We start from the raw sequence: 18,528 nt of genomic DNA on the forward strand, positions 1-18,528 counted from the left end.
ACGGCGAGGGATAAACTATCGTGAAATTGGAGGTTTCATCTTCCGGTTCCAGCATTTCTGTGTGCGGCTGGGAGACACGGCCGTTTCCGCTTCGGTGACTTCAAGGTGCCACACTGTACGTCGCGCTTAATCCGGTACACAATGCGTTCGCTAACTCCAGTCAACTCGCTCACCTTCCGACAAGCGTTTGTCATAGACAGCTGCGGGTTGCTTTTGCATACTTGTGCGTAAACGTTGTACACGACTTTCTTGGCCTGCGTAGACAGCTTTTCCTTCGACAAATCTTGCCACAGATGCACGGCGGCTGGCTTCACGGAACGCGGTGCACCGGCAGGCGATGTTGACGAACCCGGCGACGCCATATTCGTTTGAAGCTGATGGAAAAGAGATACGGATGTCAGAAAACCGCATAGCATGGAATTGCGTGAAACGAAATTCCTTCGACATGGGAACGTTTTTCTTGATTACTAAATTATTATCGTGTATCAGAAAGTGCAAGTTACCGTAACATTTTTATTTAACCTGCATAGCGTAAACATTATTTTGGAAGGGAACTACATGCAGGGGCGCAGCAAAACAGGTGCGACTCGGCTCCGTACCCTTGGCTGCACTGCCACAGAAAGTTGTCACGAGGTTTAGTTCAAGGTATCGACGCTGAGAGAAGGTCGGCCCCACGGACATTTTGGGTGAGACGAACGCCTTTTCCTTGATAGCTTCGCCGCCACCTGTCAACGTGGAACTGTTGCCACGTTGACTGTAGAGAACGCTTGTTCTAGCGTTTTGCCATTACTATGTGTGCTAGTGATAGTGTATCTTGCTGGTAATATTCCAGCGACGCTGTTTATGCCTAGCGTTCCGTGCATTTTTCTTCTGCGTCAACAAATACTCAGGTCGCACGGGAACGCGCTCGAGCCACTGCTCGCTCATTCGTCGTCTTCTTCCACAGCAGCTTGCTTGTCGGCGTCCCTCGGATATGTATTTTGAGCATGTTAATTATCAATATGCAGCATTGTCAATATCAGTATAGACTCCCGGCTAAATAGAAGTTCCTCAAATATTTGCTGCTGGGCGACCTGCGTCGGCCAAGTCTTCGTTTGCACAGCCCCCTCTTTTGTCGGCGTTCCAAGGGCTTGCGTATCTATACTCCATTCCATAGAAGCTACGCAAGTAGTTCGGTCAACAAAAATCACTCCGCGCGTCCCGTCTATGCTTTGCTGGGCGTTCCTTCCATGCCTAGCTGAGCGCCAGCAGCGTTCGTTCGCCGCATGAGGCTCCTCGACACGGGTTGCAAAGAAAAAAAAAAGAAACGCGAAAAGAACATCTAAAATAAACATGATCTGAAACAACGCATTAGCAACAGTATACCACAGCGGGTTTGTTTCTGAGGATTAAGCCTTGTTTCCTTCTATACATAGCCTATATAAAACAGCTGCGCACAATTGCGGTCAAAAAAGCTATGTCCAAGTGCGAACGAAGCCACAGCAACAAGTCTCTCTATCCTGCACAGCGTTGACTGTTTCGCATGGAGCGGAGTACCGTTTCCTTCCATATCGCTGTCCCGTGGTGCTTTGTCGTCTAAACGTCACGCGTGTCTGTACTCGCTGACAACTTTCTGTGGCAATGAGAGGAAAGCTATGGGCGCGCGCCTGCTGCACATGTCTTACCGCCCCATGTAGACCGGCATCTTTTGGCAGTGCTTTTGGTTGCTCGGAACAGACGCTGAATCGACGCAGCTTTCACGTGCGACGGTTTCACGTTTCCCTAGACGCAGAAGGGAAAAGCCACAGAATAAGTAAACCTTTGCATACAATGGTGTGTTCTGCATTATTTAACATTTGCTAGTAAGGTGTTTATGTTTTGTCTATGTTTTTGTTTATGTTTGTTTTTTGTCTTCCCCAGCCTAAACGAACGTGGATTAAAACTTGAGATCTGTTCGTAAGCGCCGTCACTTGTGCGCGCTTTGCCTCCGTAGCTTTCCCTTCATTGCCACAGAAAGTTGTCCGCGAGTGTATTTCCCTCTGATGGTGGCTTGCACAAACATTTAATACTGAGAGTAATAACAAATTTAAGAACGCGTTCTTAAATGTTTCGTATACAACTCCTAGTCAGGACTGGAACGCGCTGCTAAATTCTTTATTATTTTCGCTAATAAATGTTCGTGCAAGCCACCCCGGCTCCTCGGGTTGGTGGTCCCGGCGTCCAGACGAATGTACGTAAAAAATTCAAGTAGCCGCTCTCCATTTTGAATTCCACTTCTGTCATCGTAATGGCGTAGCCGCGTGTAGTCCGGACTCCCGAGGAGTAACTCGCCGGCGTCCTAAGCCGCTTCGCTGGTCATATACCTTTATAAAGTGGAATGGCTTATGATATTTTTATGAGTGCTGGTCTATATTCTTTCATCCCGGTTGTATTAAATGTTTTGCTTGCTTCTTGGAACATACGGCTTTGTGCTTGATTAGATTCTCTGGAGTTGTGCCTCAGTGACCCGTCTGAAACGTTAGTAAAGAAAACCTGCATCATAGTCACGTTCCTTCTGTATTCCCCAACAAGTGCACAGGATGCTTCGGCAAACGTTGGACCAGTACCAGCCTGTCTACCAATGGGACCCGCTGAAGTACGTGTACGAGGAGCCGACGCCTGCCTGCCTGCTGCGGCTCAAAAGGGACATCGTGGACTTCGCAGCCCAGCCGCCCTCGGGTCTGTACATCTCGCCCGAGGAAGAGGACATCACCAGAGTCCATGCGCTGGTTGTGGGCCCGTCGGGCACGCCATACGAGGGAGGCTTCTTCCTGTTCTTCATGAAGTTCCCGCCGCAGTACCCCATGAGCCCGCCGCGCGTTCGCATAGTGACCACGGACGCTGGCCGAGTGCGCTTCAACCCGACCCTTTACGCCAACGGTAAGGTGTGCCTCAGTATCCTCGGCACCTGGCAAGGACCACCGTGGAGCCCGGCGCAGGGCATCGAGAGCGTACTCATTTCGATACAATCGCTGATGAACGAAGTACCATGCACCAATGAGCCCGGGTTTCAACACGCGCCGACGCCCGTCGTCGAGCGCTACAACAACTTCATCCAGCACGAAACCATCAGGGTCGCCGTGTGTGGACAGGTTGAAGCTGCTCTCCAGGACAGTGCCGAGTGCCCCGCGGCCTTTCGGGAGCAGATCTTGAAGTCTTTTGCTGAGGCATATGGCAAGTACGAGGACATCGTCAAGGCCCGGCTTCACCTTACAGGTTCGAAGATGATGGACCTGTTTGGAGAAGGCGGCACATGTCAGTACGAGAGGCTGCTGTTACGACTGCAGGGTCTGAGAGAGCAGGTGAAACATAAACTGGACGCCATCACTCCCAACACTACCGCTGCAGTCACTGCTGGATCTCACCCGGGGCAGGAAAACGGAACCACTGACATGCCTTTGTGTTAGTGGCCTACGAGCAAACTTATATTCTAAACTCCTGAGGAGAAAATTTTAAGCCAGCCGATGAACGGCGGGAAGCACAATATGGCACGGGAGCACGTGCGTACCTGCCAATAAAAGACAATGGCTGGTGGTTTCCTTGTGTTGATGTTTTATTTTTCGTTTCCTTGTTATTCACTCGCGTAATAAGCTAATGCAGCACTATAATTGTGTGTAACTTCATGACAGTGATTCTATGTCATTTTATGTGCTTTATTTGCCTACTTGCTTCATAACTCTCGTAAACGGCGGTTATTCAATCACTGGAATCGGCCAAGAAGCCGGCAGTATTAAGTTGTAAGTGAAGCACTCAATAGATACGATTACAGCGGGTTCAAATAATAATGCGCCCTAGACATGGTACATCATTATATCACCAACGTTTATGTATTTCCTCCGTCTGCTGAATGAGTCATACTGGTTCATATTAACCATACACTCAACATAATGATCCTGTGGGGTTCTGAAGCTTATTTACTTTACCCACAGGTGCGAATAAGCTACCAGTGGAAAAAGCGGGAGGACAATCCATATGAGTATACCACACATATGCCCAGCGTCTCCCCATTTGGTTCAAGGGAAAGTCACTTGCAGAATCACTATCCAGGGACATTTTATTTTACACTGGTCAATCTCAGACGGTGTTTGACAGACTTCTAAGAACAGTTTCGATCCTGGCAAAGAAGCCAAGTGTTCTCGCACTTGCTGATCAGTTACTAACGCGCCTCGCCAGGCTTCATCATGGGCTGCTGTATGGACAGCTTGCACGGATTTTGCAAATCTGTGTCGAGCGCTGGCATCAACGTGTCACACAGGCTCAGCCTGCTCTGCAAGATCGTAAAGAAGGTTGTCATTTGGCTGCCAAAATCCGAGATTCAGAACAGCATGCCAGATTCTTTAATTGAATATAAGCATGGCGATACCACGTACATTCTTGGTTGCACAGAGGTGTTCTTGCAACGCCCTAAGAAACTGAAGGCCACGGCACACACCTTAAGCAGCTACAAGGCACAAAACACCGCAAAGTTACTTGTAGCGATTGCCCCAAATGTGTTTATAATGTCGCTTTCCAAAGCATACGGAGGGCGCGCCTCGGACAAATTTATTACGAATAACAGTGGAATCAGCGACTATCTGGTACATGATGATGTCATGGCAGACCGGCGTTTTGCACTGACGTATGAAACGCAGCTCCAAGGCGTTCGATTGAGCACACTGACGTTGACTAAAAGTGCGTGGCTCTTAGTCATCATTGTTGTTCTGTGCTGTTAGGGCTAACGTGCTTTGCTGGGTGGAATCAAGGGGCGTTAACAAAATTACAGAGCGATAATTTATTACAGTTTAGTTTTAGGGGCTGCCTAGCATAGATGGCGCAGAAAGCGAGGCGGATGTTCGCTTCAGTGTCCTTTATAATCCGAAAATTCAAGTACTGTACCTGATAATGCTGAGCTGGCCATCCTTTTTTCACAACTGACAGGTTTGACATGAATAGTTGCTGCTTTAATATTATACATATACGTGTGTTTACTAAAGCTGCCCGGTGTACCTGCAACCTTAGTGGCCAAAGAAACAAGGTTACCTGTATATTATAATGTGCTTGCCATGGCTTGTTTTATACCTCCTGCGGGCTATATTTTTGTGCCGTTTACAGTTTTAGTAAACACATGTCAAATAATTTGTTTTTAACCTTCTGTATTGCCACATAATGCAACACCCCTCATGCGTGTGGTGTTTTGGTACCACTACGCTTGCCACTAAATTGCAACAAATATAGCAAATCCTCCAATATAACGCATTCCACTTGCAAATGTAATCACTAGCTTATGATAAGTTCAATTAAAATTCCGTTCTTTTTCCTGACGTCATTACTCTGCCTACTCAACTAAATACAAACTATGGCCGTGGCAGCATTTTTTTTCTAACATATATAAGTCCATAGGTGCCTATTTTAAAGCTCACACATATATATAGCTTTAACACCTAAAAGGCCTGTTTCGTTTGAGAGACTTAGATGGGCTAGTTCATTGCTGGCTTGATGGAACATGGTTATAACGGCGCGTTTTGAGGGCAGTACACAGAAAGCATGTACAGAGGACAGACGCCTATCCTCCAGTTCGGCGTCTGTCCTGTGTGTATTCTTTCTGTGTTCTGTCCTCAAAACGCGCCATTGTCCCCACGTTCGATCATGCCTCTTTTGTGTTTTATCCTGGCTTAGTTTCGCTTAGGCTGTTGACCTGGATAGAGACAATAACAGCTTGTTTATTTGAACAGCAATGTTGAAACATCCCTTCATTAGCACAGCAAGTAGAAAATGTTTACATATATTTTCTTAGTGAATTGATGCTGCATGGCTAGCATGTGAAAAATAGTGACAGTGTGACATCCACATTGCTTAAAGTAAGAAGTTGCAGTCTGTTCCCTGACAGTATATTAGATAAAACAAGCATATGTTGATCATATGGTCCACAGTACTTTGCTGCAGGTGAAAGTCTATAGCTTCAAGCACAGCGGGCTGAAAATTTCACTTTGTACCTGAGTTTCAGTCTGCTGTTTGGTCTGCGCATATCTTGGTCGTCAACCCCTGATAAACTTCCATATCTCTTTTCCAGAAAATGGCTCCAACTTGGCTACACGATTTACGTCGGCCATCCACGCATGTGCAGCCACTTGCGATTACATCCCCACTTTTTTTTTTTTGCACAGGCCCATGCAGTACGGGGTGTGCCACTGAGAGCTTGCGATGGAGACGCTTCCCCTTTCACATATATGGACATGGACATGGTTGTATGAATCCAGTGATCTGTCACTCTCTACAGCCTGCAGGTTGTGTGCCTTAAAAAAATTAAAAGTTATGCCAGGTTCTCTCACAGCAGACTGCCCCCGCATGTCGTCTAGCGACCTCTTCACCAGGTCAGGATTGTCATAACTGTGGCCGTCTAGAAATAAAGCCAGAACATCAAAATTAAGTATAAGATATATTTGCTGGTTTTCTTAGATGGGTAACAATTTGCATTCAATAAATGCACATGACAAATGGTGCAAAATGATGAAGGCAATGACAGCAACCATATGGGACATGTCATAAATCGTATCTCATAATGCTTGCAACTCTAATGAAGTTGCAGGGACACTTTGAATTGTGATTTAGCTGGATCCGGATCCATTCATTCACGACCCGTCCATCGCAATTCAGCCTCTCGATCACGATTGTAGGCAGTCGTCTATCTGCCTTAAGCTGTAAGCTGAACTATGCACCCGAGCCCAGATTGTTGAACCACGCGGCAGCAATAATTTCCGATAATGGCAACCGAGAACAAAATGACGGCGGATCTCGGTCTCATGCGGGAGCAGATCGCTACAAGACAAAAGCGAGCTTTGTTTGATTAGCCTCACCACATCACTAATTTTGACCGCGTTCGCAAATAGACCAAGCAAGTCTTCGTAACGGCACAGCGAACTGCTCTCATACAAAAACAGCGAGCGCGCGCCTTGAATTACGGCGGTATTGCGTTTCAGCATTCACCAGGGCCAACGAAAAAATTTGCCAGACCACAGGCGCAGCTATACAGCGTTGAAGTAGCATAGTTTGGCTGTTTCCTGGCGCAATGTTGAATTTGCTCGGAGACCTCAACAGCGTGCGAGCAATGCCACGCCATCGTGCTCTAGCTTCAAAAATTGTCGGTATGACGCTGCCCTGAACATTGCAGCGCTGAAGCAGACCGGGAACATAGTGAGTGGGCGTAGCCTCCAAGTCGTTTTTCTTTCTTCTAAGCCTTTTTTCTTCCAGTTCGAAGGGTTTTTCAGGCGCATAAGCGCGCGGCGGCCCGGGCTGTGGGTATGCCGACCCATTCGGAACGTGACCGCGTACGTGGAATGTTCACCGCTCGTATACCCACACCAAAACACGTGAAGCACTGGCGATGCCAGCCTTCCTGTTGGTGATATAGGCCACGGAGATGCACAAATGAAACAAACTAACGTTTCCGCAATGTTTACGCAGAGCAAAAACAAGAGGCTGGTGACCCACGATACGTCAACTATGCGTGGCTGTAGGCAAAACCCAGAGAGTAAACAGCCCGAGATTGCGCCGTCATCAGGTGTCGCTAGCGGTGCAGTACGGCGGAGTCCAAGTGCGCTTCAGTGGTAACGTCTATAGTAAAGAATGCTTTGGCTATTTTAAACGCACCCTAGTTTCATTTATCCTAGTTTTATTGAATATAGCTGCGGGATCACGTTTTTATGGCTGTTTTACGAGCGCGATAGATACACAGATGACACAAATGGCAATGGCTGACGCAGTGGGTGAGTTCATTCAAGCGACGAAAAGTATACGATATTATAATTTTTCTAAATTATTTCCAATTGTCGATTTTGATATGAGTTTTCTTTCTCGAATTAAATGAACCAACGATTTATCTGGATTCACTTCTCATTTACACAATACTCTTCTATTCGCAATTTCGCCTTTTCAAGTTCACTTTTCTGGAATTATTAAAGCAGTGCGTACAATCACCCGATTTCAGGCTCATTCTCCATTGTGGGCACATGCCAAGTTTTAAGTGCATAACCAACATAATAAAGATTGTCTATATTCAGTTAAAGTAACACACACCCTGATACGCTGAAACGATGTTGTGGCGAGTTTCGAGTCACGTAGTACTTTTCACGGGGCACACAATTTCTTTTACTTTTTCTGTCTTATAGGCAGGCAAAAAAAAAATCCCGCTTAATGTTTCGTAATTAAAATGTATCTTTAGTGCACTTCTGAAAAATCAGTGAAAGCGGACGTATGGTGTATATTAGGAAAGTCGAAATCTCCTGTAACTGTCTCTTGTTTAGAAAACATTTTTCGTCAGGACTGGTTCCAGCGCTAACTGCTCTCGCGAACGCGCGCTTCGAAGACGAAGACCAGCTGTTGGCGGCAGCGTACTCTGCGGAACGGCTGCACTGGGGTGATGTTCTTAGCTTCCCGTAAGTGAATAGGTCCTCTGTCCTTCCATCTCCCTCGTAAAGAACACGAGGTGCTCCGAAAGACTCAAGGTCAGACGATGCCGTTCAACTCGTGGGACCCGCTTGGCTATGTGCACGAGGAGCCGACGTTTTCGTGCCTACTCCGGCTCAAAAAGGACATCTCGGACATTACATCCCAGCCGCCCCCGGGTCTTTACATCTCGCCCGAGGCAGCGGACATCACCAAAGTCCATGCGCTTGTTGTGGGTCCGTTGGACACGCCATACGAAGGAGGTTTTTTTCAGTTCTTCATGAAGTTCCCGCCGCAGTAGCCGATGAGCCCGCCGTGCGTACGCATTGTGACCACGGACGCTGGACGAGTGCGCTTCAATGCGAACCTTTACGCCAACGGTAAGGTGTGCCTCAGCATCCTCGGCACCTGGCAAGGACCACCGTGGAGCCCGGCGCAGGGCATCGAGAGCGTGCTCGTCTCGATCCAGTCGCTGATGAACGAAAAACCGTACTACAACGTGCCCGGGTTGCCGAAGGCGTCGTCGGACGTCGTCCAGTGCTACAACAATTGCATCCAGCACGAAACCATCAGGGTCGCCGTGTGTGTCCAAGTAGAAGCTGCTCTCCAGGACAGCGCCGAGTGTCCCACTGCCTTCATTGAGCAGAGCTTGAAGTCTTTCGCTGAAGCGTACGGAAAGTACGAAGACATCGTCAAGGCCCGGCTTCACCTCACAGGTTCGAAGATGGTGGGCACAGTAAGAGAAGGCTCAGTGTTCCAGTACATGCAGCTGCTGTCGCGGCTGAAGGGCCTGAAGGAACAGCTGAAACAGAAAAGGGATGCCATCGCTATCAAGAATACCGCTGCACTCATTGCAGGACCTTGCCCAGAGTAGCAGAACAGAACTTCTGACATTGCTTCGTGTTAGTGGCCTTATTTTGAACATATATTCAAAATTCTTGCGGATAAAATGTTAAACCAGCAGACTGACCGCGGGAAGAGAGAAATTACGTGGGGGCGCATGCTTGCCTGCCAATAAAAAGAGTCACTGGTGCTTTCCTTATGTATAAGCTTTATTTTTCGTTTCCTCGTTATTCACTCTCATATTAAGCTAATGCCGCACAGTAATTGTACATAACTTCATTCCAATGATTCTATGTCATTTTATTTGCTTGGTTTTCTCGCTTGCTTGGTAACTCTAGTATATCACTATGGAGATGTGCGAAGAAGCTGGCTCATTTGCTCGTTATTCATTCTGATATTAAGCTAATGCTGCACGATAATTGTACATAACTCCATGCCAGTGGTTCCCTTAATTTTATTTTGTTCTATTTGCTTGATAGCTCTAGTAAATAACGCTTATTCAATCACTGTGCGGACTGGCCCAGAAGCCGGCTGTTCCAAGTGGGGAGGGGCGTTAACAGATTAAAACGGATAATTGGACAAGAAAAAGTGGTCGTTGTAGAAAAAAATTCGGTTGTCATAGATAGAAATTACTCGCATCAAGTTTTAATGAAACAGTCAACCGAAATCTATGTTAGTCGGCGTCTTATAATATTATACGAAAATTTATTGCTATGAATCGCGTGTGCCCTAATCGTGGGTATGCGCCATTCGGCTATCACGTTTCGCTACTTTTTATTATTTTTAGAAGGACACGTAAGCACTGCGAAGGATTTAGCTTAAAGTCGGTATCAATGACTGCAAACCAGTGAAAGTTGTCTATAACACTCAATAATAATGCAGCAAATTGGTTTATAATAGCACCCATAACAACGGGGCAATATTTATTTTTACTGGGGACCCGAAATGCACGGCTAAAATAAACAATTACAGCGGGTTTACGTAATAATTATGAACCTTAGACATGGTATATGATCATCATTATATCGCCAACGCTTCTGTATTTCGTGTTTTTTCTGCTGAATTTGGCACTTCAGTGCAATATTACACGTAGTACCTACAGTCCGAATGGCTCTTTAGCAAAACAAACCTTGGGAATGAATAGCAACGTTTTGCACCTAATACGTCTTCTGGTATTAAGTAGCGTCGTTGCCTAAAAACCATCTTACTTCTCCTAAATGCTTCGACCGGGAAATTTCGTTGAAGTTTCTTCAAAATGGACTACAAATTTATTATCCTTCTGGGCTCATGAGAATGCTCGGCCTTACGAAATGGTGCGCCAACCGATGCACCTTGACAAGTCCGCGGAATTCCTCGATCGCCTTGCGTATGGCCAAGAGGAGCCTGCGCAGTATTTTGCAATACTACTAACAAGGTTCCGTGGATTGAATGACCGCGTCAGAAAGAATATTGAAGGAGGCGCCGAGTAAGCAAGCAAGTTGCTGCTTTGTGAGGACGCCCTGGGAGGAGAATTGAATGGCAATTAAAATAAAACAAGTACTTAATACTAATTCTCTGCAGAACGTAACACTGAGGAATGTCAGTGATTCTAAGCGTGCTTCGTTGAAAACGTCCTCCCCTCCCTCCTTTTGTGAACGCGATGGCCATGACCTGCGATGACCTGGAGCGAGGTACGGTGTCCACGTCGACGGGAAAAACATTGCGTACTGCTGCCCCGAATGTAGTAGTGGCGGAGCAGGCAGCGTCCGAGTTGCCAATGTTTTGCAGAGGCGCGAAAGAAGCAAAAAAGAAGAACTTTTAAGGCCAGCGCTAAGGCCCAATAAAGAAGAGCATTTGCTCCGCCATGGCCCATTGTTCATTCGGCGAGCCCAAGTGAAGCCATGAACTCCCGGAAGGAGGGGGAGGGTAAAGGAAATAAGTAGGTGTAATGGCAGTGTTAAATGAGTACAGAATGTGTTCTGTATCTGGGCGCTTATCTCCGGACAGTTGTGGCTGTGAGCTGTGCTATGCCATCCGAAGTTGCAGCGCATTAACGTGGTAAGGAGAGCGTTTGAACTTTGCGACGGACGTGTGCTTGTTTTGTGTTGAGTGAAGGGTGAGGTTGGGATAAAATAAAACGGTTTTCCTTGATGTTCTAGTAATGTTCAGCTATTAGCTCTTTGTACGTGGCGGTATCGATCTTCCAATATAGTTGGATTTGTTCAGGTAATGAAAGGCACCAGGAGGTTAATTTTGCGGGCACGTTGGTGAACCAACTTCCCTCGATCCCAGCGTGACCACGCACCCAGGGCAGGGGGATTGTAATGTTCGGGTTGTGGTTACAGCATTCTATGAGAATGGCATGTAGGTGTGTATCCAGTAGTCAGCGCTGTATGTAGCGAATGGCTCTTTGTGAATTTGGTATAAATGTTGATGTCATTAGACTGATGCTTAGTGAGTAGAGAAGCTTCTTGTATGGCATATATTATTGCACAAGTTTTGAAGACCGTACACTTGGCTGGCTTCCCGGATGCACACCTAGTTTTCCTCCCCAACCTACTTCCGAAGAGTGCAGGAACACGTAGCTGGGAAGTGCACCCACCTACTCACTGCTGCGTCACGTCAATGACACCGGCCAGCCATCTCATATGCGCAGGGAGGCAGATGTCTGTAGACAATAGTCGCCGAGCCAGGACCTCTTCTACCCACCTGTCCTCTCCCAGTGTGCATTGATTCTCACAAAATGCAGATGCTTGGAGTGATTCGGTCAGGCTACGGCGCTGGCAAGTACGGGGATGATAATAATACTTTGACGTCGCCACGTCACTGCCACTGACAACTAGCTCGTGTGGACCAGGAACTCGACCTCACAGGAACACTGAAAACTGCTCACCAGGAGCTCCACCATACCCAAGTCGATTCTTTGGGAGCTTGCACTGCACCACCGAGGGACTCGTCTGCCTCTGGAGGCGATGTCGGCGCCTTCGCGTTGGTGACGCCTTACGTGCTAGTGGTTCTCTTTTATCAATGGAAACGCCGGGAGCCACAGCTGCGTGTTGGAGGTGGCGCCCGCGAGTCGTGCTCCTGGCCCGTTGATGGCGATGGAGGAGGCACACGTGGAACAGGAGCGCTCCTCGTCGCCAGCCAGAGGTGCAGCTCGAACTGCGATGATCATCCTGCAGTCCCGTGTAGGAATAGCTGCCTGCTGCGAAACAGACGCTAGGGCCTCAACCACGGCCAGAGTCCGTCCCGGAAGGCCGCCGGTGGCCCATGATCTGGCGCTAGTGTGGGAGACGGCGTTGCCCCGGAGACCTAGCCAGCCGGTCAAAGTTCAGGCTGTTGTTGTTGGTGATGTTCTCCTGATCAATGGTGGCGTATACCCGCATTGGGTGATTGTTCATCAATCAGGTGGGTAAGGGCAACGGACTAAGGGGAAATAAATTTTAAATTGTCAGTTGCATACAAAAATCGTAGCATACGGGAAAAAATAATACTTCTGGTAAGCAGCGTACAACCACGGCTTATTGTTCGTCGGCCTCTTCTCCTCCCACTTGTAGCCACGAAGTGGCAAACGGGGGAGGCAGTTACCACAGCCCATAGCGATGCGCAATTGTCAGCAATTGTCTTCGCGATGCCCGAAGGCGCAGTGCGGGTCACGTGAACGTGTGAAATATGATTGTTTGACTTTGTGTTCATCTATGCTTAGCTTTATGTATAGCTTCTTTCTGTCCATCGTATAGCTCGGTAAATCCAATGTTTGGCCCGTATTTCGAGTTGCTGAGGCGGTGACACTCGTTTCCCAAGTGCGCGAACGCGAGGAAGTGCATTTAGCTACTGCCTGCGGTAAGGAGTCCGGATTAGAAAAAATTTAACTTAGCGTTTATAGGCTGAATGCTTAGTGTCATATGCTGAAACGCGACGCCACAGCCTCTAAGATGACCGGCTAGTAGTACCACCAGTGTACCACCATGCTATATATAGAGATGTGCTGCCACATCGGGCCGAAGCTGAAATGAAGGGTTTTCCTCGAGTGAAGCTTTATGCCGGGACTGGGTGCTCCATTCGACATTTAGTATAAGGACGAGTTCAGTTTATGAGAAAACTCATCGTCCTGCGTGAAGGAGACGGAACTAGCGGTGTACAGCTTTCGAATTAAAAACATTCTGGGCTTTACGTGTCAGGACCACAATCTGATGACGAGGCACGCCGTAGGGGGAGACTGCGAATGAATGTCGATCCCTTGGGTTTCTTTAGACTGCGGTCAATGCACGGCACAGAGGCGTTCTTGCATTTTGACCCCTATCGAAATGCGGCCAATGCGGCCGGTATTCGATCCCGTGAACTCGCGCTTAGCAGCGCAACGCGAAAACCCAATAAGCAGCAACCGTGGGTTGCCTACAGCTTTACCCGCAAGAGTGCGCGGTTCTTCAATGGCATTGACAATTTTCTACATGTTCTGCACGCTCTTGGCATGCCTATTGTTTCTCTACTGTTGTGGTTTCTTGTGGTTACTTGATACACACCGGGGACAGCGGCTCGCGGTTTCGATTGGGAAAGCTGGCTTACAATAAGGTGCGTTTTCATTGTTAGTATAGACCAGCCGTCTGGCCGGTTTTGCAAAGCCACAGCCGATATTTCGCCCCCGACGTCGGCTGCCAGTTTGAGCACCACACAGGCACGCGCTTTGCCGGTTCCAGGTTCTACCCAAAGCGGCTCACAGCTTGCGTCGCTAGCGCTCCGTCGTCCGTTCGTACCACATAAAAAAATGACGGAAGTGTCGCAAGCGGATTCATTTCTAATTTAAATCGTTCATGATCGTGAAACTGCTGGGTAGATACGAGACTGAGTAGTGGCCCATCCTCTCACTCTTATTTTTTTTGTACTTCTTATGACTCCAGGGGCAATTCTGCTTCTCTCCGATAGGCATTCTCGGAGGCTACGTGAATGAACTGGTCGCCAATTTTACGTTTCCGCGCCCCAACGGATTTTCAGAGCCACAGATTCGACGCTCAAAGGGCTGCTTGCTTTTAGCGCTGCTGTTTATAAACATTTCGAACGTGCATATGAATTTTATATAGAGCCTTCCAATAGATTTCAATCATGAAAGTTCGTATTCCGTTTATGACCACTTTATCTTGTTTTCATTTCGTTTGTAATTTTGCATACATCACATATCGCTCGGTAGCTCACTACCGACTGCCCCTATGTTTTGTGGAGTGCTATAGTACTGGAAGAATGCTAGTTGGCGTAAATGGGTTGGCTGCTGGAAGAGAAGAAAGGAGGTTAACCGAGGGGCGCGGTTTTTTTTTTAGTCATATAAGAAGCCAACAAACACTGACACCAAGGACAACATAGGAGAAATCACTTCTGCTTAATAAATGGAATAAAGAAACGATAAATTAATGGAAATGAAAGTGGATGAAAAAACCACTTACCGCTGGTGGGGAACGATGCCACAACCTTCGAATTTCGCGTGTGAAAGAAATTTCCCGGAATATTCGTAGTAATCAATTGCGGCAGTGCGAGGCAAAACAAGAGATGCTAACAAGCAGTGTACACGAGTGTATACCACAAGGCACCTTTATGTGAACACCCTTTTCTGTTTCTATATACTGAAGAATACTTTCACTCTTTAAGACGCACCCTAGATTTCTTTTACACTACTTCGTATTTGTTTCTTTAATCTAGCCGCTCGATAAACTTTTAAGTTTTTAAGAGTGCAATAAATACACAGAGGACGTTGCATTTTAGTAACAGGGATGTAAGTGATGCAATGGGTGATTTCATTCAAGCCATAAAACGCATATACCATGTTAATTCCGACCTTCTCTTACCATTCGATATCATAATTGTCCTTAATTCCCTCCATTCTAGGCTGTGAAATGAGTCTTGCTTGTTTTTTATTTAAACGTACCAGCTATTCATCTAGTCTCGCTTCTCATTTGCCCAATACCCTTCTTTTCGCAGTGTTACCTTTTCAAGTTCATTTTTCTGAAGTCGTTATAAGAGAGCGTACAATCACCCAATCTAGGTTCCTCATCCATTGCGGGCAGATTCCATGTAATAATGCGCACCTTCATCATCACCATCGTCATCATCGTCATAAAGTTTTTCTATAATCATTCTAGGCAACCCACAGCAATGGCACACGGTAATGATGCCGTTGCGTGTTCCGAGTGACCTGGCACTTTTGAATGACCTAAAATTTCTCTTGCCTGTCATGTATTATAGGCAGGACAAAAATTCACGCTGAGTGTTCTCTAACTTAAAAAAAAAAGTATTTTTGTGCATTGACAAAAGATTATCGCAGAAGGACGTACGTTATGCATTAGGAAAGCCGAAATCTCCTGAAACTGTCTGTTGCTCAGAGTACATTTTTAGTCAGGAGAATCCGTTCCAGCGCTACCAGCACTCGCGAACGCGCGCATCGAAGACGAAGATCAGCTGTTGCCAGCGGGGCACTCGGCGGAACGGCTGCGCCGGGGTGATGTTCCTAGCTTCCCACAAGTGAATAGGTCCTCTGTCCTTCCATCTCCCCTGAAAAGTACCCGAGGTGCTCCGATAAACTCAAGGTCAGATGATGCCGTTCAACTTGTGGGACCCGCTAGGCTATGTGCACGAGGAGCCGACGCTTTCGTGCCTGCTCCGGCTCAAGAAGGACATCGCGGACTTTGCATCCCAGCCGCCCGCGGGTATGTACATCTCGCCCGAGGAAGCCGACATCACCAGAGTACATGCGCTTATCGTGGGTCCGTCGGGCACGCCATACGAAGGAGGCTTTTTTCAGTTCTTCATGAAGTTCCCGCCGCAGTACCCCATAAGCCCGCCGCGCGTTCGCATTATGACCACGGACGCTGGCCGAGTTCGTTTCAACCCGAACCTCTACGCCCACGGTAAGGTGTGTCTCAGCATCCTCGGTACGTGGCACGGACCACCATGGAGCCCGGCGCAGGGCATCGAGAGTGTGCTCATGTCGATCCAGTCGCTGATGAACGAAAAACCGTACTGCAATGAACCCAAGTTCCAGAACACACAGTCGTCCGTCATAGGGTGCTACAACAACTTCATTCAGCACGAAACCATCAGAGTCGCCGTTTGTGGACAAGTCGAAGCTGCTCTTCAGGACAGCACCGAATGCCCCACGGTCTTCAGGGAGGTGATCTTGAAGTCTTTCGTTAAGGCGTACGACAAGTACGAAGAGATCGTCAAAGCGCAGCTTCACCTTACCGGTTCGACGATGAGGGGCCTGTTTGCGGAATGCGGCAGGTTTGAGTACGACAAGCTCCTGTTGAGACTGCAGTTACTCAAGGAACGTGTGGAGCATAAAATGCACGCCATCGCGGCCAACACTGTCGCTGCAACCTCCGCTACATCTTGAGCAGGGCGGCAAGACAGAATGGCTGATGTGCCATTGAGGTCGTGAAATTTAATTTCCGTCTTGGTTTTAGTGGCCTTATTGGGAAGAATATTCGGAACTCTCTTGGACGAAATTTTGAAGCAGACGTTGAACATCGAGAGAATAAAAGGCCATGCGCACGCGCACTTGCCAATAAAGAAGGATAGTTGGTGGTTTCCTTCTTTTTAATGAAGTCCTGCACCATTCATTGAGCTGTGTGTATGTAGAAAAAAAGATACCTTCCCTAGCATGCACTGCTTTGAACATTTCAGGTAAAGTTTACACTCGTGTGCGGCTTGTGGCGTTTACAAGTGCAGCGCACTCACGTTTTTCTCAAACACTCTTTTTGAATGGAAGCCTTCATCTCAAATTTTTAGACCCTGTCGGCGGCTTCCATATTTCTTCATATAGCAGATACAGCAGGAGCTATCAGTGGTGTCCAAATTCACGTATAACAAGGTGGTGCTGTCGTATTTGAAATGCACCTATTAAAGGCTACGCTTTTGGTGGTTGAATAAGGCGAACGTGATTTTCGGAACCGTAAACACGTCATAGATCTCGTGTTTTAGGCACCACCTATTGGCCAATAGCTGACACCATTCAGACAGATTGGTCTGGAACACTCAACTAGCCTCGACCTACGCGAAACGTAAGCCCAGATCACACGTATAGGCTACGCCTGCCGCGCCTCACGATGATTGGCCCTTATCATGTGCAAAGTACGCCGCGCCAGTACGCGCTCACTCTCGACCGCTCCTGGTTGGACGTGCTTTGTATAGAGCTTCGTATCGAGAGGTACAAAATACGCAATCTGGATATGTGCCCATTATCCTTAGGGATCAAGCCGTTCCGCACCACACGGCATGGCCGCGCTGGCGCACTCGAGCGCGCACACCAGTCCTGCTGTACACTTAGATTTAAGCGTAGCTCCGTCTGCTGCGTGGCGTAAATACCGCAGCCTCCGTGGTAATGCCGTGCGCGGGCAATCGCATACTTTATAGCGCCACTGCCGCTTCTCTGCTCTTTCGGAAACGAGGACGTTGAGGGCGAATAGCAGATGGGAAAGACAAATACCGCGCTCCAAGAGTGTATACGCTCGCAATTGACATTTCTGAAAAATCATTTCGTTAATGTATTCCTGGGAGGTACCATATAGTCGTTCCATGGTGTTATTGAGGCTTAAGAAATGTGGTTCACGGCCCCTTTAAGCCGTATTCACACGGAAGGTCACTTAATTGATGTATAAGAAGACTTGCATTGTAGGCAGTTAGAGAACATTCGTCTTCTATAGCATTACGGGTTGTGAGTCCGCGCAGCAAACAAACAGTAAGCCAGGCCGTCGTGTACCTACGCCGAAGGAGGGACTTCACGGCCTTCCTGCATGATGGACGTCTGAATTGGTCCGTTTTGCTCTGAAGGTAAGACTTTAACCAGATCCTCCAGTGTCACTGTGAACACTCTCCACGGCTCTTCACTAGGCTTGCGTGCTTGAAGTTTCTTCCGTTTTCTAGTGGGCGTTCGCACGCATCAGTGTTTCCTTAAGACGCTTGCGGCAGTAGGCAACTTCTTGCATTTCATTGGCGTTCTCTTTTGTCAATTCCTTATTTTGTCCCAGTCACACATGCTGGACACGTACTTTTGTCGGTGTCTGCCAAGCCTGCACTGTCCTTGCATGCGTGGACCCTCCATTCCTTGAAAAAAACGGCCGTGGCTTAGCTTGGTTAAGCCTGGTGATTGCGAAGCAATAGTGTGTTATTCTCGGATCAGCTGGTGGTATGGCAGGTTAGAGGAGCGGGAGTTAGGCCGCCGTTGGTGGCTACCGCCTCGCCTCGCGACGGCATGAGATGGGGCCCCGTTTTTACACAGCTGGT

At 47.7% G+C, this 18,528-nt stretch overlaps 3 pseudogenes; all 3 read left to right on the plus strand.

The window, feature by feature from the left end:
* The first annotated feature begins 587 nt into the window (after window positions 1–587).
* Window positions 588–3,555, plus strand: LOC142575906 (ubiquitin-conjugating enzyme E2 Z pseudogene; annotated as a pseudogene).
* Window positions 3,556–8,506: 4,951 nt separating this feature from the next.
* LOC142574571 (ubiquitin-conjugating enzyme E2 Z pseudogene) lies at window positions 8,507–9,313 on the plus strand (annotated as a pseudogene).
* A 6,393-nt stretch (window positions 9,314–15,706) lies between these two features.
* LOC142574000 (ubiquitin-conjugating enzyme E2 Z pseudogene) lies at window positions 15,707–16,824 on the plus strand (annotated as a pseudogene).
* The last annotated feature ends 1,704 nt before the right edge of the window (window positions 16,825–18,528 follow it).

Source organism: Dermacentor variabilis, chromosome 3 (genome assembly GCF_050947875.1).
Source record: "Dermacentor variabilis isolate Ectoservices chromosome 3, ASM5094787v1, whole genome shotgun sequence".
NCBI classification, from domain to species: Eukaryota; Metazoa; Arthropoda; class Arachnida; order Ixodida; family Ixodidae; genus Dermacentor; species Dermacentor variabilis.